This window comes from Natrix helvetica (genome assembly GCF_964273705.1).
Source record: "Natrix helvetica genome assembly, chromosome: Z".
Taxonomy (NCBI): domain Eukaryota; kingdom Metazoa; phylum Chordata; class Lepidosauria; order Squamata; family Natricidae; genus Natrix; species Natrix helvetica.
The window spans coordinates 90,626,258-90,646,900 of record NC_138554.1 but is presented as its reverse complement, the minus strand read 5'-3'; the positions used below and the strand labels follow the sequence as shown (position 1 = coordinate 90,646,900).

At 36.5% G+C, this 20,643-nt stretch overlaps 1 protein-coding gene across 3 annotated transcripts in view; it reads left to right on the top strand.

Moving 5' to 3' along the window:
* The window catches only part of RBMS3 (RNA binding motif single stranded interacting protein 3), a gene marked incomplete at its 3' end in the record, with an annotated part of 523,098 nt that overhangs the window by 155,999 nt on the left and 346,456 nt on the right, over positions 1–20,643 (top strand). The window lies entirely within an intron of this gene.

Below are 20,643 nucleotides of genomic sequence, written 5' to 3'. Positions count from 1 at the left end.
TATAGAAAAAAACCAGGTCTCTGTGTTATGCTAGTTGAAAGAATGTGTTTGTATGCTTATTTTCACATGGGGTATGAATTACACTTACAGACTCTAGAGCAGTTTTCGACTTTCTCAGCCACCTCAATACTGGCTGGGGAATTCTGGAAATGAAGTGCACATATTTCAAAGTTGCCAAGAATGAGAAGTACTGAGAGTAATAAGACATTACCAACTGTCTGACCACTAGGCCTTATTGGGTGTATTTTATGTGGCATGAAGCATTGGTGGGATTTACTTACGTTCCCTACTGGTTCACAAATGTGAGCACGTGCGAACCTCAGAATCATACTGTAGAAGGCTGCGGTATGGGGTCAAACATATGACTATACCTCCGCAAGTATTGCATCGACAAACATAACACTTTTGTTCATTGGAAACTTGCATGTTCACACAAAATGGTCCAAAACTTTTCAAGTGACACAAATTATTTCATTATGGGTATGGGTAGCTATGTTGCTTCTGTGAAGTAAATGAGCTTGCCTTTAATGATCAGTTGTATTATCAAAGTGAATCATTGTTTTTTCAGGCCTAATTTTTAGAATAACCAGTATCCAAGTTCTGTCTATGCATAGTATGTACTATTCTATTTACTTCAGTATTCAAAATTGTTTAAAACAATGTAAAATTACCGCTAACAGTTTAAAGTAGCATAACAGAGGGGAAAAAATGAAGCAATAGACAAATAATATTTAATGTTGGTTCTGCTATGCTCCATTTTATGACAAAATAATACAAAGCAATTTAAATTATCTAGAAAAGCTGTTTTTGATATGAACTTTAAAAAGCAATCATCTAACCCTTCTTCCTTTCCACCTCTTTCCAATTCACTTTCATAAACCTTAGGCATTACGGGAAGTCCCATTTGGGATGTGAAACTTTGCACTGTATAGAGAAAGAAAAAGCAAAGTTAATATAAGATAGATTTGAACATCTTTGTTTTGTAAGAATGTTTTCTTTCTGTTGGAAAGATGTTTTGTCTTTTTGTCTCATTTTCTTTCTAAACAAAGGTGAATATTCTAGGATAAATGTATAAACTCCCCCAATGCCCGTGTTACTGTATGTGTTCTTGATATCAATATTTATGTACTTCAGCACCTGGTTACCGAGCCTGACTTTTCATGAAATTACAAACAAAGTTAAGGGATTCAAAAAAATGTTTCTCAACCATATCATTGTCCTCATGATTCAGGAAGGCGTATACAGAAATAAACATTTGGGGTCATAAGGATTCATTTGTAGCCTAAAACTGTCAAATTACTCTAGATGGGAGAACATTTTTGATCTTGGTCTATGTGTCTTGATTGTGGCTGGTTGATTAAAAGTTCAGTTTAGGCACACAATATTTTTCCAGAATAAAATCTATCAAAACAAATATTTAGCTGTAAATGATGGTATGGTAATTTATAAAAAATGATGCTGAATTATTCCAGCTGTTAGATTTCTCAAGTCTGTGGGGATTGAAATGGACAGTGAAAATGTGTATGGAATGCAGAACTTAAACATTTACTTTTAACCTTTGAAACATTTTTTTCTAGAAAAGCCCTTGGCAAACAAATCTACTGTATTTTTTTGGAGTATAAGACACACTGGAGGATAAAATGCACCAAGATTTTGAAGAGACAGATTTTAAAAAAAGGTTTTACAGTCTCCAGACCTTCCAAAAATTGCCTGTTTTTCATGAAAATGAGCCCATTTTTTTGTCGAAAAAGAGGACATGCATAGCCTTTAGGAGGCTTTTACAGTGCTCCTGGGGGCTGGGGAGGCAAAAACGGCCCATTTTTCGCTCATTTTTGCCCTCCCCAGCCCCCAGAAGCACTCTGGAAGCCTCCTAAAGGCTATGCACGACCATTTTTGCAAAGAGGGCGTGGTTTCGGGAGGTCAAAAATGCTGAATTCAGTGTATAAGATGCACCAGATTTTCAGCCTCTTTTTTTGAGGGAAAAAGATGCATCTTATACTCCGAAAAATATGATCTTTAGCAGAATTGAGGTGATCAGAAAGAGAGCTTCATATCTTCCCAATTTAGTTAGTTAGCATTTACTTTAGATATTATAGTAAGGAGGACACTTACAAATAAATTAGCCAAGTCACATTAAATGGAAGGCCATCTTACTTATTCATAAACAGATATTTGTGTATTTGTTTAATGTCCTATTTGTTAATTTCAATAACTAGCTGTTTGTTTACGATGTGGCAGGAAAATACATATTAAAATGAGGAAGACATCAGGTTTAATGAGCATCCTCTGACCTCTTGGAGACACTTGCATTTCTGTTCTTTCATTCTCCTCTTCATTTTGCCTCTCCTTGAACACATTTTTGGCATCTGGCCAATCAACCATAACAGCATTGCTGGATATCTCCATTAAGCCCTGAGTTGTTTCCTTATTATTAATGTAAATGTTTCAGTATCAGAAAGCACCCATGGCCTACCAAAGAACAAATAATAGTAGCCTATACCTCCACCTGGAGTGTCCATTGATTAATCAAGAAATGCAGTGGTCTTTCGTCCCTACAGGATGAAACTTTGAAGATGTTGTTGCTCTGTTAATAAGCCTAAAGGAAAAATTCAAAATGTTAAGAGCTATGTAATGCTTAACGTATTAAAGGATATTATTGAATTTAATAATCCTTTCCTTTTTAGAGAAGAAGTAATCGTTAACATTGGTTGCCAACTTTTTAGAAAGCTGCATTGGAAGGAAATGACAAATTACAGAAACACAATGGTGTATTCATGTGTTCAAACATAACTGATCATGATATCTAGATAGAAATTCTCTTGTCAATTTCTTGTCATGCAGGAAGGAAGAGAAGGACAAATAACAACAAGAACAATCTCCTCTTGAACTTTTTGCTGTTTAAATCTGCAAGAGTAATTTTCTAGAGCCAAAAACTGCAGCACAGTCATTGTCTCTTCAAAATGAAAACCAAATAATAATTTATTTTTATTTAAAAGTGGATTGATTTCCACATTTTTATACCCACTAAGCCTTAATTGTACTTCCAAGTTAAAATGGGAACTATTCCTATAAGCGGTTCTTTCTTTAGCATTCAGTGGCTGGATTTGTTCTTTGTCATTAAGTTATATGAATTTCCATAATTTAAATTAAGGATGATATATAAACTTAGTGAGGTAATTAATTGTTTTCTGCTTAATGTAACTTAAGCCCAGGCTAATTCAAAATACCATGCTGAAGCAAACATGTTAATGCAAGAAGGCAATATTTTGGTACTTGAGGTTACTGTTAACATTTTTTAGGAGAGAGCTAGGAATTCTAATGGGCAAAGTAGATGAAGTCACATTGCTTGGTTTTTCTTTTTTTTGACACAGTGTGATGCAGCAACATTTTATTAAAAATACAACATTGGGGTTTTTTTTGTAGAAAATGTAGTTTATCTTTTATATGCTTTTTTTCAGAATGCTGGTGATCTACACTACTAATTTTAGCAATCAGAGTCAGAGAAGACCCTAGGGAGTGCAAATGCAAGGCTAAGAATTTCACACTGGTTTTGGATTGCAAATTTAGGCATGCTTACACCAATTGTGCAGGATTAGAGTACCATTATGTAGTATAGAGATGCTTTGATTTTATTTTTCTTGGATAATTTTATGAAAAAATAAAAATAAATTTTGAAACATTATTATAGACTTGATGTGAGGAATATTTTTTTTAAATGACTTTTTTATCCATTAGATCAGGGGTTCCCAATTCCTGGGATGCAGACTTACACACTTGATCTGGGCTGCAGACCAGTACCAGTCTGTGGCCTGTTAAGAACCAGACTGTGCAAGTGGCGGGTAGCAAGTGAAGCTTTATCTGTGATTGCTTGGGATCTAGATTGTGCCTGAAACCATATCCCTCCTCCCCTGATCTGTGGAAGACACTTTTTATTCCAAAACCACTTCTAGATGGCAGAAAAGTTAGGGGCCACTGCTTTAGATCAAAGTGGAATTTTAGTTACTATATATTAAACTAATCTAAATAATCATAGATATATGTGAAGGTTTTGGAAAATATATTTTGTCTCATATTTATCCCCCATACTCTTGCAAAAGCAACACAATATATGCTTAAATTATTTTGCCTGCTACTATCTGGTATACCAACCATCACCTTGTACCATTTTTAGGAATAAAGAGATTTGTATATACCTAGGACCAAGGGTGGGTTACTGCCAGTTTTACTAGCGGTTTGCAACCCCCGTGTGCGCACTGTTCAATGTAAATTGTTCTTCGCATATGCGCAGAGCAATTTACAGTTAACTGCGCGTGCACAGTCACTAAAAACAAAAATGGCAGCAGCCCAGCAATAGCGAGGGAACCGGTTTGGGGCCGTGGCAAGCCTGGGTCACTGCTGTTTTACAACGTGGGCCTGAATTCCACTACCGGTTCAGCTGAACTGGGCCAAACTGGCAACCCGCCACTGCTAGGACCACAAAAATATATATTTCTTCAAGTTTAAGAACAGGATGTCATAACTAATATCTTGTTCCAAGCACATGGAGAGAAATAAAGATATTTCTGTATTGTCTTCAACTATATTGTAAATATATAAAGAACTTTCTTCTCATAACATATAGTATTTGTTTTAATATTTACTAAGTGCAGATATTAGAAAAGTGTAATATTTCTCTTTAACATTCATGACAGAAAGGAATAGAAAGGGTTTTTAAAAATATCTTCTCTTTGCAGAAGGTTGCAGAATAATTATTTAGAAATGTTGTCTTAACATAATTTCTAACATGAACAGTTTTCTGCTAATGCTATGAATTTATCATAGTATAGAATTTAACTTCTGGTTTTGGGAATGAAACTTGAAAGAGGGGCACATTGGAAGAAGGGAATTCCAACACAGATATGGACCATTGTGCCATTGTGTTTTAAGCTATAAGAAATAGTGAGACTGTTATTTTAATCAAAAATTCTTTCAAACTCATATATTGATATGACAGGAGCAAACGGAATAAGGATTCCTGTATTATCAAATGTAACATCTGCCTTAAATAAGTACATTTTCAAGTGATTGAAAAATCCAAAGTTCTATTCTTCTATCATAAATAAATATTAGACCTAGAAACCAGAATTGTTAAGTCTTACCAAGTAGGTAAAAAAACAAAACAAAAATCCTTTTCTAATAAGTGCCCAAGTAGAAATGTGCTCCTTTTACCACTGAGGGGCTACTATATATGCTTCATTTTTTTCGTTCCTTCATTTTTAACACTGCCTCATGGGTAACTCGTTTTTATCGCTATATAATCCTTGAAGATTTCCCCTTCGGTATATATGTATATACAAAAATTGAATTATTTGTAAAATAGAGTACTCATTTGAATTTTTAAAATCCATGCAATAATTCTAATATCATGGACTGTTTTGGAAAAGCAGAATGTGGATTTTATTATATTTAGATTATTATATTATATTTAGAAGTAAACAAAAAATTTAAAACTTCAATTCTTAAAAAATTACTTTAAAAGGCCATTTAAAAAATAATAGCTATTTATTTAATAGGAAAGAAGACAAAAACCAGAGAATAATTTTGTTTGCTTCCTTCTATAGAATTTGTACAGAGTATCATTTTTGAAATATGACTATAATTTCCACTGATAGAAGAAAAGAGAAAGGTGTAATGCCACGGATATGAAATATATTTTATTAATTTCATTGTTTGGTTTTTCCAGTTAATTGAAACAGTAGCAAAATACTTGTGTAGCCTAAGAATGGGCAAAAGATTAGGTAGTTTGAAATTCAATGCTAATTGTCTAACTTTAGAATCAATTGAGAGGTATGGTGGCCTAGAGGTGGAGCTCTCGCTTCACAATCAGGAGGCTATGAGTTCAATCCTAGGTAGTAGCAGATATTTCTCCCTCTGGTTGCAAGAGTAATTGTCTACTGCAATTAAGTAGGGGTCAGGAAGCACATCCAGCCAGTAAACACTTGATCTCCATTCAATTACCCGACTCCATCCTGATGCCAGGGCTTATCAGGTCATTAAAAAAAAAATCTAACTTTAGAATTAACGTATCTATCACAACTCAGTTATCTATTCAATTTCACATCCTCCTAATGATTGTGTCTCAGATCTTTAAACCTTTGTAATGTTTTCTTATAGGGAAAGTACGTGCAAATATGAGTGTATTCATAAAACAGGCATACTAAAGGACAGTACAATGTATGCAAAAAAAGTATGTAAAATATACCTGAACATATGCCTTAAATATTGTCCATTCTCTTCAGATTGTATAAATCTTTTCCTTTTATTTTTAAATAATTTTTTGGAACTTAAGGGTTTGAAAACTTATGCAAGTAGAAGCCAGCTGCCAAAATACATTTTTGCTTCTAAACACAAGGCAGAATATTTAATATTTAGCTTGACATTACACAAAACATCTAAAGCTGTCAACCTGAAATATGGGTCAGGCAATCCAAACAGAAAATGCTACTATTATAGCAAATTTCAGTAAATTCTATTCTAACACCAACATCACCAAATATATCTGTAACAAAATCAGATTGTAGAAGAGCATATTTTAAAAATATGGTTAAAGACATGATTGGAACTCCTGAATGAAATATTGCAAGGAATATATATCATCATAGCTTATTTGTTCCAAATACAACTTTATTTTCAAACCATATTTTAAATCTTGAGATACTGTATAAAAATTGAATACTTTTCTCAGTAAGTTCTCAGCTAATAAAGCAGATAAATTGTATTACTAGTAATAAACAATTAGCACTATTTTTATTGCTTATATCTCCCCTCTAAAACATTACTTCAAAGTCACAGCTTTAACTAATATACTTTTTATAACCCACTTATTTTGATTGTCCTTTAACATACTTCTTGCTAGCTTTAATGTATGCAGGATAACTAATTTTTTTGAATGTGATTGTCTATTCAAACAGACATGTCAAACACAAGGCCCACGATGGGCTCAGATTTGACCCATGGAGCCACTCCAGAGATGGCAAGGGATCAGCTACTGCTGCCCTGGTCTACACAGGTACTCTCTCCGAACACACCCAGGAAGTTCCGCAGCCAGCACAGAACAGGGTCCGAGCACTATGACAACTAGGCTGGCTCTCCAAGCAGCAGGTGGAGGCAGAAGGTGAGGGAGGCATGTGATCTGGCCTGCCAGATGCACTGGGTGGCCTTCCATCCACCCACCTACTCCATCCCACTATCTGTCTTTGCTTACGTGCAACTGCCATAGCCAAGATGGATAGATGGCTATGCGACTATTACACATATTATATATTTCTTTCCATGTATTATTTTGGGTATGATTTTATACATTTGCATTTTTTGTACCTATGCATTTATATGCAATCTTTTATTATACTCAAGCCCAACAAATCAGCTTCAACTCTCTTTCTGTTTCTTCTGTTAAAGATGAAATAGGTTTTCCAGAGAGCAGAACATAACCCAATCTAATAAACCATATTTGTAACCATTATGGCTGGTTCGTGCCAGAATGAACATCAGGGTTCACCGGACAGCCCAATGCATAAATGGATTTCGGCCCAGTTTTTCATTATATGGACAATCAATGTTCCCTTTCCCGACCACACATATATGCAGACAAAAAGGAAGTATCTCTTAAAATGAGGATTCTGATCAAGGAGTGCATCTCAAAATTTGACAAATAACAGTTTTTGACTAGTTAAATCCCAAACTGCACATGAACAAAATCTTAATCTGCACATCAATCTGAATAATAATGTTCAAGATTTTTCAAGCAAAAAATTTCAATCGTTACATTTCTACAAACTGTAATTTTGTTTTTGTTCTCTTTCCTGACACCATTAGAGGCCTCTGTGGAACAATTGCTTCATGTTCTCAAGGAGCTTTATGGTACAAACATCCAATAATTGAGACTTCTAATAATAGATTAGAAAGTATTTTTATAGAATCAAGCAAAGCTAAGTGGCATGGGATCCAAGTAAGGCAGTGAAAGTTGCTGTTTTAAATCAATATAATTAAACTAATCCATGCTGAAGAAGTTCCAGCTATTCCTTTTAAAGTTCGCCATCCAAAATCTGATGCCCTATTTATCTAATGGATGTCTATTGTAACTTATACTGATAGGGAAATCAACAATTGTTATTTATTTTAGTCATTCTTTCCGACTATTTTTTTTAAAAGCTGTGTTTTATTTCAATTTCTCCACTTATTACATTAGTGTATCACTTATGTGAAACTACACCCTTTCAACATTTCATTCTGGAAATACAACTTGAAATGCTTAGGAACCCTCCCATTGTTTATGTGTGATTTTGGAAGTTAAGCATTTCTGTTTTAAGATGGAACTTTTAGGTACAGCCTTTGAATTCCAAGCTAAAGCAGACATGTTGGAAAAATGTATAATTGAACTGTGTTATATATTGAGCAGGATCAGACTTTGTTAGTATTGGAGTAGAACATATCTAAAAAATCCAAGATATGTAAGTAGAATGTACAGTTGAAGAAACCTCCTGGAATTAATGCAGATGTCAACTTGCAAAGCATTGCCATGACTATTATCAGGTTGGCATTGGAGAAAGGATTCCATGCATACCTTCGGCCAGAATAGGAATATTTCTACGATCTTGTTGGTGAATGTGATTTATGACCCAGACAGAGGAGGGAACACAGGGATAAAGTTCAAATGCAATTAAGCGGAAGTCAGTTTTGGTTCCACAGGAGAACATGCAAGAATGTTGATCCCAATAAATGAATGAATTTCTTTTGAACTTTGTCTCGAGACTCGTAAATTAATTAGGTCATCTTCTGGGAACTTCACACCATTGACATACTACTTCCAAGAACGCTCCAATAAAATTAGACAGATATGTCTTTAAATCAGCTAGAATTGAATTGGACTTGAAGATATTACCTTTACTCGGTTCATGTGTATGTTTGTGAATTAAAATATCTATTTCCAAATATCTTTGTTCTCACTTGAGGTAATAGTGTTCTAAAATTAGTTCAGTAATCGAACCATTTATTGAGGAGAGCAAGTTTTCTTTACAGTATGTACTCTAGTGAGAGTTGGACAGCTCTCTCTCTCTTACTGATGCTTTTGTTTGGGTTCTTAAGTTGCAAATGAATTCAGTCTTTTTAATATCTGTACCTAAATGCCTTCCTTCCAATCCCAGATTTAATGTGATATTGGGAATAGGAAAAACTATTGGTATCTAGTACCATGTTTTCCCGAAAATACGACAGGGTTTATTTTCTTTTTACCTACAAAATATGGCTTGGGCTTTATTATGGGGGGAGGGTTTATTGTTTTGGGGTTGCCGGCCAGCTGCTCTCTTGCGAGTGGGCTCTCAAGGAGCCGGGCACAGCCTCATGGGCGAATGGCTGTATTGCACTGTCGCAGCAGCGCAACACAACAGCCATGAAGTGACCACACTCATGAGCAGCCACCCAGCAAACCCCCTTTGCAGCTGGGCACAGCGCCATTCACTGACCTAGGGGTATCACCAAGCCGCTTGAGCGTGTTTGCGCCCCCTGGCTCTGGGCGCATGCTCTATGGTTGTGGGCCAGCTGCCTGCAGAGCGTACAACCATAGAGTGTGCACCCACAGCTGCCACTGCCGAAAGACTTGGGTTGGAAGCTGCGGAAAAAGCCAGGCTGGGATGGCGGCGGTGGAGGAGCCCTAGCTCCGTAATGAGAGCTGGGCCATACATTGGGAGGTGGGTGAGCAAGAGCGGAACAGCTGCTCACACAACCCCCCTCTTCAGTCATGCAGATCGCTATTCACTGGCATTTGGAAGGCACCAAGCCGTGGGAGCCGGGTGGCAGCAAACAGGCGCTCACGCGGCTTGGTGATACCCCTAGGTCAGTGAATGGCGCTGTGCTCAGCTGCAAAGGGGGTTTGGAGGGTGGCTGCTCGTGAACGTGGTCACTTCATGGCTGTTGTGTTGCACTGCTGCGACAACGCAACACAGCCATTCGCCCACGAGGCTGCGCCCGGCTCTTTGGGAGCCCGCTCGCAAGACAGCAGCCACCCGGCAACCCCCCTCTTCAGCTGGGCACAGCGCTGCTGTGAATTAAAATTAAAATAGCTGTTTATACCACATGGGCAACTACACCTGAATCTTCAATTGGTTTGTAATATTGAATAGATTAAATGGTAGATGGATTCTGTTTTTCCAAAATTTAATTGACAAATTGAGTTGACTTGATTAGCATGCGGATTGAATAATATCTATATGATTGGAAATTACATAGCTATCCGATTTTCAAAACTGGCATGCATCGTACCTTACATAATGAATCAAACGTCATTTAAAAATCCCAGGTTTTGTGAAAGATACATTGATATAAATACAATTTTAATGAAGATTTTATAAAAACAATGAACAACAATGAACATATATGAAAAGACAATAGTAATACCATATTTCCCTGAAAATATGACATGTCCTCATAATACAGCCATGCCCACATTTTTCTGATGGGCAAAAATATAAGGCCCCCTGCATATAAGCCCCCTGGACAACCCCCCACCTCCGGCCAGGCAGAGCGCTGCTCACCAACTTAGCGGTATCCTGAAGGCGCCAAGCAACGCGATCACCTTTGCCTCCCCTCAGGTTCCCGCGGCTTGGCACCTTCGGGATCCTGCTAGGTTGGTGAGCGGCGCTCTGCCTGGCCAGAGGTGGGGGGTTGTCATGGGGGCTTATATGCAGGGAGCCTTATATTTTTGCCCACCAGAAAAATGTGGGCATGGCTGTATTATGAGGACATGTCATATTTTCAGGGAAATATGGTATTACTATTGTCTTTTCATATATGTTCATTGTTGTTCATTGTTTTTATAAAATCTTCATTAAAATTGTATTTATATCAATGTATCTTTCACAAAACCTGGGATTTTTAAATGACGTTTGATTCATTATGTAAGGTACGATGCATGCCAGTTTTGAAAATCGGATAGCTATGTAATTTCCAATCATATAGATATTATTCAATCCACATGCTAATCAAGTCAACTCAATTTGTCAATTAAATTTTGGAAAAACAGAATCCATCTACCATTTAATCTATTCAATATTACAAACCAATTGAAGTTTCAGGTGTAGTTGCCCATGTGGTATAAACAGCTATTTTAATTTTCTAAAAAACCGTTTGCCTTTCATTTTGTGAATATTTCTACTATTATAATATGCAAGCTATGATTTATAACTTATCATTATGCCTGAACCAAAGTATTATTGATCAACATATCTTGGTCAATGTATCTTGACCTAGTGTAATGTGAGAACATAAATATTGTAGCTTATACTTACATATGAATGCAATATGAATTCAAAGATCCAAAAATCACAGTGTTAGGGGAACACTATAACTTACATTTTATTTTTCACTTATGGAAACGGAGGAATTCAGTTTGAGGAGATAATTATGTTTATAATTAAGTAAGAGTCTAGTCTAAAAATACTAAAGCACATTCACATGTAATATAATCACAACCAAAATTAACATTATATTTACTTAAAATTAAGTAACGTGTGACTCACTTGTCAATCAGTCAGAAATACAAAGCCAAATAAAGGCTTCTTTTTAAAACAGTGGTTACAAATTGCAGAAATTTGTACTTTAAAATTAGAATTATGTTCAAATTGAAATGTTTTGTTTAAAAAAATTATATCAGAGAAAAATGTGTTTAATTCCTCTTCAATTTCATCCCTTAGAAGTGAATGGAAATGAGTAAGTGGACATATCACCCTTGAACAGAAAGAGAGCAAATAAAAACATTGAATGAATTGGATCTCTGTGATTCGCTTCCTATAAATATTTTTTTTATGAAAGTCACCTTATCTAGAAAATCATTGGAATAAAAAGCTATACAATTCTGCAATTATTACTGCAGAGAGCCATGATTCCGCCACAGCAATAATTTGTAAATAATGAAAATAGGTTCTGGGGTCACATGTGCTTTTTGTGCACTCTGAATGAACTCTACAAAATGCTTAAATTGCAGCAGTTTGTTTGCTGATTGTCCTTGGTGATAGCTGGTTTTCAGGGTTTTTTCTTTCTGTGTTTCAGAAAAATTAATCCAAAAGATAGATGGTATTAGAAGAAACAACGGGGAAAAAAACTGTATAAAATGCAGAAATAATGGTCTGGCATTTCTTAATTCTACATGTCGAGATTAGGGAGATAGTATGTTATCTGCTGAGGAGAGATTACCTTTATACATTTTTTTATGTTAGTAAGAGCAATTATATGTTTATTCTTTGAGTTTATTGGTTCTCTTACAATTATTCAGTTTTATTCAGTTATTAGGTTATCTTTATTTTCATGATACTTTCAATCTAGTTTCCATTTATTTTTAAATGTATTCTTTTGTATATTTGTATTTTTATTCAGTTAATGGATTTTGTGTGTGCATGGTAATTGAGACTGATAGCTATTTAAAGTGGGCAGGGTCTCCTGAATATGTTATTCTCCAGCCTCAAAGGAAGCTTAGTTTTACAGGATCAGATGCAAAGTTTAAAATAAAAACAAAGGACATAAATGGGCTTGGGATGCCAACTTCCTATTTTCCCTGCTGGGATAAGAATGCTGATGGGGAATTCTGAAAAGCACATTTGAAGAACCCTAGAGTGATAACTACTGCAAATGAAGAGCTAACTTTTTCATATATTAATGTATATACCATATTTTATTTTTGATTAAATAGTATTGGAATGTAACAGAAGACATGCAAGCACTGAAAAAGCTTGAAAATGATTGGAATAATGTGCTACAGGGTAGAAGATTGACATCACAATCTGACTCCTTTTTTCTTCAGAGACTGACTGCTGTTTCATATGTCTTTTAGAAGATATTCTGGCATTTGTTTTGATTCTATTTTGAAAAACTGTAGAATCTTCATACCAATTAATTGAAACTGATGAGATAAGAATATGGGATAATCTCTTTATTTATTTATTTATTTTGAGTAAAGGGATCAGAAGTCAGCAGCTAGACAAACAAGTGAATGACATTATGTTTCTCAGCAAGAAGATACATCCATAAAGAGTTCTGATTTATTGATTTACAAATTTCATTCTCAGGGACATCAAAATCCTACTAGAAACATAAGAACCTACATATAAATTGCCAATCTTGAAAGAGTTACTTAAAGTAACTTTCGTGAGGCACTATAGTGTAGAGATTAAAGTATGGGAATAGGAACTTGGAGATTGATTTCCTAAATAGGTTCAAACTGCTTGCTGAATTAATTTAGGATTCTATTTATAAATTTGTTTGTTTATTAAAAACTCATTGTCATTAATTGAAAATTTAACTAACATTTCATGGGGTTTTGATACAAGACATGTTTTAACTATGTTGGCAAACAAGTGCTACTTTGGTAAAGTATATTCTGTACATTAGTTTGAATGTGAAGTATGGTTTGGATTTTTATGATTCTTTAGGGAATACAATTTGGATTTAATCCATATCACCACAGAAATATGTTGTGAGCCAAGTGTTGAAGTTTAAGAAAAGTCAGTAGTGCTATATATTTTTAATAGTTGGTCGTACCTCTTTTATTGATCCATTGTTATTCATAGAATGATAAATTCCAAATTTGTGGTACATAATTCAGAAACATACTCATAATTTTTAAAGTTGATCTTCATAATGGTATATTAATAAATCTATGGCTATTAAACAAAAATTGGACAGTAATAATATAATAAGGGAATAGAACCATATCATATGCGTTGATTTTATACGTTGTTTTTGTGTTGCTTGATTTCTTATTAACCTTTAATAAGCTGTCATACTCCAGATATACTCTCATTAGATCTGCACAGGTTTGTGCTTTCTTGCTTAGAATTGGATTGTAACTTGAGAGTCCTTCTGCAATCATCAGTGATCAAGAAACTCTCATAGTTCCTTCTTGCATATCAATTATAATGTTTCCTACATTGGGAGGCCTTAGTCATAGTCGTTCATGCCTTAATCATCCTTCTGTTGAAATTTTATAATGTGCTAATATTGAACAGCATTCAGAAAATGTAGCCAGTATAGAATGTAGCAGCTTTTGTAGTTATGGACATGCCTTAATACATCCATGTAACAATTATACTTTGAAAGCTGCACTAGCTTTCAACCAATTTCATTGTATTTAAGTACAATGACAATAAAGATTATACTTATGCTAGCTACCAGTTGCTTTCTGGATACAATTAAGAGCCTTTATGGTTCAGAGTCCAGACATTTAGCAGAGTTGAAAAAAGTTGTTATTGCCTTTCCAGACAGTAATATCTGTCTGCTTGATAAGATTAATTCAGTGCACTTGCTCTCAATACACTTGCTCCCTTTTCTCAGGAACTGCCACCTGGAAGCTTGTCTTTTCAGTTGTAGATCCATTTATCTAATAGCTTGTGAATGGACAATAGAATGGAATAGAGTTTTAGGAAGTCTTGGGATAGTACATACATAATTATAAATAAATCATAATAGGTATGGTAATTTATTTAAATAATTTATAAGGACATCCATCTTTCAAAAGTTATACTGCATGGGGTAACATATTAAAAGCAGCAAGAGTTTGACAAAAACATCCAAAGCCATAAACACCATCCAAACCATAAACAAAAACATTGAACAAACAAAGCTTCCCAACCTCAAAGTCTAAGTGCTGGGAGTGGGGGTGGTTATTTTCATTTGTAGGAATGTTTATTTCAATTCAGCCACTTTTATAAGAAAAATGTCTTCAAGCTGTCTAATAAATTGTTTGTTTGTTCGAGTTATAGCTTACTTTTATTCAGAAACTGAGGGAGAGATACAAATGTTTCATCTTCCTATTTTCCCCCCACAATCTCAATCTTGCATGAAAGTTCGTGAGATATAAATAGTTCATTCTATTTATGATAACTCCAGCAGAAGGAAAAATGCAATTAGTTTGAAAAAGGGACTTAATTTTCCAGTTGCTGTTTATCTCTGGGTGCTGGTTACCTCAGAACTGAAGGCTTCAGAGGGAGGAGCTGGTTTGACCCTGAGGGTATCTTTCTTATTCCAAAAATGAATACATGATAAAGACAGGTATGGATGGAATGGATGAATAGCTAGATTGCTAAATAGATAGATAGTTAGATGGATGGATGAAAATGTATAGATGGAATTTGTCACTGTTTTCTGGGATATAGTTTGTGATAAATTGTAATTTATTTTGACTACTGTTGGAATTTATTGAAAAATACATTTATTTAGAGTTTTACTTTTTTCTTTGAAACATAAGCATATATTTGTTTTATATTTCCTATTACTACGGTGTGTTGTTTATACTGTATAGGTGCTCAGTATTATTGGTTTGTTGCTCGTTATGAAGTTAAATGCAACATAATAGAGTGAATTTATGAAGCTGTTTTATCTGAAAGAGCAGGGATAAAAGGGAACGATTCTAAAACATGCTAAAAGTAATGAGATTCATACACTAGCAATGATAAACCAGAAATTAAGTCAATTCTGCTTTATAATTCAGAAGCTCAACCATTACTCTCATTCCCACTAATTTCAATGGTAGTGATGATTTACATCAACTAAAAATAACAGGAGCAAAGGATTAGTGTTGTTTTCAGTTTTGTTATTTCTCTAAAAAGCTATAAAATTGAACTCAACAAATTGATTTCAGACTTTGTCATGTTAGAGGACTGATAAAGCCTGGAATATCTTTCCCTTATAGAATCTAAAGGAAGTGATTGGGCTATTGGAGAACTGAAATCCAATGTAGCTGCTCAGCTAAGGAGACAAGTCAATTTTGGTAACTGAGATGGTTCTTCCTTTTGGCACTTCAGAATAAGCAATTTGGATTGCTTAGCAATTTCAAGAGAAGGCACTACTTGGAGTTAACAAATGCCTTTTGCAATGCTGAAAAGAAATATTCTGAATAATCTAAACTTCCATTTACAGAAAGAATATTTTGAGAAACCGTGTATGTATTCCACATCTTTATTTGTCTATGGCTCATTTATCGCATAAATGTACTCTAAATTGAATCTTACTCCTTCTCTCATAGCATTTCAATCCTTGTTTAAAAGCTACTTCTTTATCACAGTGCTAATCTTTATATGTTCATTTAAAAATCTCTTTAGTACTAATTTAAGTACTGTTATAAATAGATTTTAATTCAACTGAAATAGGGTTCATTGAACCATTCTGACCCCTGCTTTGTGTTGTATGGTGATTTGCTGTATATGGTAATTGTACATTGGGTGACTTCAGGGAGTCATTTTCATTCACAGAACAGTTGGTATGGAGCAAAATAGAAGAAACAATGCTATGACAGATTATCTTGAAGTTTTCTTTAAAAATAGTATATTTATCTATATCTATATATATGATATATATCTCATATATAAATAAATGATACGGCTGATGCCTTATTATATGGAAAATGTTGCCAGCAATCTTGTAAGAGGCTGAAGTGTACCCTATTCTTTTTTTTCTAAAAAATTTATTGGTTTTTACACATTTATGGGGAAAGGTAAGGGGATATATGAAAATTTTTGGCAGCTCCCACACTAGTGATAGAAATCCATCCAAAACTCACAATTTTTACAATCTTAAAAACAAAATATAAAAGATAAGCAGAAAACAAAGTCTTATTCTATATTGTCAACCATGTGTTCATTCATTTTCCTTTGTCACTTATTTCAAATACTTTTATTTTTGTGACCTGAGCCTTTTCAATATTGCTCCTTCCTCCCTGTCCCCAGAGGGAGCCTCAGCCCCCCCTCCCTCTTGTCTTGTACCTTGCTGTCCTTTTCACTACCTTCGCTGTGTTTGTCCTCTAGGAGAGAGAGATGCTTTTTAATGAAGGCTTCATCCTCCTGCACTGTGTTAATTCTAATCCTATTTCCCTCCCAGAAGATCAACATTCCCTCTGGCAATAACCATCTAAACCAAATTCCTTTATTGTATAACTTCTTTGATAATGAGGAATACTTCCTCTTTCTCTCTCTTATCTTTTTCGGAATCTGCTTAAGAATGGTAATTTCTTCATCTTTATATTTCAATGGTCTCTCCCTTTGGGTCCCAAGCACCTCATCCCTTGTGGTCTTCCTGAGGAATTTAACATGCCTCTCCCTTGGAACATTATGACTTCTAGCATATGCTGAATTTATCCTATAAACCAGGTCCATATCCCACCACAGCTGTTTTTTGTCTCTCTTGATGTATTCTGCCAAAATTGTACTCATAATATCCTTAAGGTCTTCATTTTCTGTCTCTGGTAGGTTCTGGAATCTGACAAAAAAGGACATTCTTTCAAATTCTATCTTTGCCAGAAAGTTTTCCAGGTCTACATTTCCCTTCCGGATTGCTTTAACCTCTTCCCCCAGCCCAGCCGTACCCTCCTCCAACACCACAATTCTCTGTTTATTTTCTGCAATATGATGTTTAACACCTCTGAGTTCCTCTTTAAGCTCTGTCATTTCTTTTTTCAATTCATTTTGACCCCTCATGGGTTCTTGAAACATTTGAGAAACTGATAGTTCTTTTGGGCCCTCTCCAGTCCCTTCTTGCTGTAACAATGATGTGATTTCTGTTTGTTGCATACTGGGAGTGGAGGAGGCAGATGAGGAGGCCAAAAATGACTTGCCCATCAGGGGTCTCTTAGGCCCCATTTGTCTAAAATTCAGAAATGTGTATAAGTCTTTTCCAAAGAAGATAGTGTCCGAGGATTGCGCAGCTGTGCTGATCCCAAGAAGCAAACAAATCCGAAATCGAAGTGCTAACTCTCCTTCACAGTTCCAAGGCACCGAGGTAAACCAAAAAAAGGAGATCAGAAAAGTCAGAGTTCAGAAAGGCCACGTAGCAGGGAGGGGTCCTGGTTTCCCTCAGAGAGAGTAATAAGGCAGCTCCAAAGGGTTTTTTTTAATGTAGTTTCAAAAGGCAGACTTCATTTGTAAGTACACAAACAAAGAAGGGCGGGCTCCATCTTGGCCCCTCTTTTCACAGGGAGAAGAAACAGAGATCTCTAAAGCTTTTTAAAAGAAAGCAGCTCAGCAATCATCTCTAGCAATTGTGATAGCGATCTTTCACAGTTAGTTAGTTCAAGTAACGAGTCAGTCTTTGTTCTCTCTCTTCAAGAGAGATAGTTCAAATGCCGCTTAATCCGAGGGGGGTAGAAGGAAGAAACACCCCCCTCTAATCTCCATTCAAATAAATTGAACACAAACTTACAGAAGTCTGCTGCTTTTCTTTTAATGATGATGGAAGAGTTCAGGATGAATCCCCCACCACCGGGATCCAGCCCCGCTTCTCCAAGTAAGCTCTTTCCTCCGGAGCCATTCGGCAAAAGGGCGGACAGTCCAAAGCTGTCCCTCGCCCCCCCCCCTCCGCTCCCCGGCTCCTAGGCGAAGCTGAAAACCACCCCTGCCAGCTGCCGCCGATTCCGGGGGGCTTCAGCAAGCTGTCCTTTGGCAGGGGACCCCTCCAAGGCCCCCTGTGCTCCTTACGAAGCCAACCGGGGAGACAAGCGGCAGACAACACGTCCATCGCCAGCAGGAACCGGAAGTCCTTCAAGTGTACCCTATTCTTAAGAAGCTTTCCTATCATCCACAAGTGCTAGATAAACCCCTGGTCTCAAACTTTACTTTTACACACACACACACACACACACACACACACACACTCACACACACACTGTCCTGAGAGATCAATCACTGTTTTGGAGATGGATATCATTAGTGTGCTGAAGATGCCCAATATAAATTTCCACACTGGATCTCACTGAAGATTCTGTTGAAGTTTGAAGTCTGGAGATTGTGAGGGTTTGGAGGAGACAAAAATAACTAAAGTAGACCCTGAGCAAGTTGGAGCTATTGTTTCCATGTTGGAGCTTCCACTGCGATCTAGTGCTGTTTTGATGGGGGATGTTACCACAGAATCAAATCTGTAACTACAAGACATTTTGTATAAATGGTTTCTGTCTGAACAATAGGTAGAGGCCATGATAAGGGGTCCATCTCCAGCTTCAGCCTGTACCTAGAGAAAAAAGACCTTGCTGATGTGGCTCATGCTTTTATTACAACCTGTCTGGAGCATTCTAATATGCTTAGGGCAGTTTTTAAAAACCATTTAGAAAGTGCAAATGATCCAGAATGCAGAGACTCATGAATAGCTTTCTGGGTGCAGTTTAAAGTGCTGTTTTTCACTTATAAAGATCCTCTATGGCTTGGCTCCAGGTTAACTTCAAGACAGGATTCCCCAGGTAGAATTGCCCGACCTAAGTAGTATTTTTGGGAGAAAATCAGCTCTCGATGCCGGACTCCTTGGCCAGGGTTACAAGGAAAACTTGGGTTCTTCATTCTTAAAAGCGAAAATTCCTCTTCTTGAGGAATTTATCATGCTACTTTCCCCCATCCTCTCTAGCACATGCCTTTTACATGCTGTGGTCCTTTCCATCACCTCAGTGTGGAGGAGGAAGGGGTGCCCAAAAGATTCATGTGGAAAGTCACCCCGAGGCTCCCTTTCGCTTTCAAGTCAATTCGGTGGTGGGGCTTTCCTGCAGAAACCGATGACAATTTAGCCCAGTGGTACTCAACCTGATCCCTACTGCCCACTAGTGGGCATTCCAGCTTTCATGGTGGGCGGTAGGGGTTTGCTGTAACTCTACATTATAAATTTTATAAAGTAAAGTTACTTCCCTACTTTATAAATCACCATTACTGTGGAACCGGTGGGCGGTTAGAAAATTTTACTACTAACAGAGATGCAAAAGTGAGCGGTAGGTATAAAAAGGTTGACTACCCCTTTAGCCAGTGAATTGGGAAGAGCATTCCTGGGCTTTCTTTCTTCTTGCCACTGCTCGCAGCCGTTGGGAACAGCCAGGAAGCCCCTGAAAGCTTTAAGAAAAAGAAGGTGAATGCTCTACTTCCCCTCTGAGTTTTTTTGGGAAGGGGGAGACAGTGGTGGGTTTCCATTTTTTTTACCACCAGTTTGCTTGTGTGCATGCTCATGCATGCATGTGATGCTTCTGCTCATGCACAGAAGCGTCCAGGCAGGTGGGCAGAGCCTCCCACCACTACCACTGGAAGTTCCCCTGATCTGGGAGCAACCCATTTTGGGGGGAAAGGTGGTGAAATAATGACTCTTCTTTCTCCACTATCTCTCTATGTGCCCAGCTTGGCTATTGTGTTATTCAATACGATTGTGCGGAGGAATCTCAGTTATTGGTTAGCCGAAATACCCTCCTGATCAGTAACTTGGTTTTCCCCCACCTGCTCATAAGCCCTAAGCGTTATCTGCAAAGCCTGAATTAAAACTATTCATAGCTTGTATCTAAAAGTCTAGGGTTCACTGCGTTATCTTACATACACCACACCTATAACCCAGAAGCCTTGACTCCTTTAACTTTCCCAAGTTCAAAAGCATGCCAAATGCAAACATTTATCTTTCAATTAAAAGTTGTTTACATATATCATTAAAAGCTCTGTTATTGTGTTTTTCCTTTAAGGAAAAAGATGCTAATGTACAAGGTTTTTATTTCTAAACTAAAATCTCAGTGTTCAGGTTAAATGGCTGTGTTGGCATGTGAGATAAATAAGTGGGCTTTTGGTTGTAGTTTGGGCACTCGGTCTCTAAAAGATTTGCCACTGTCATAGAGGT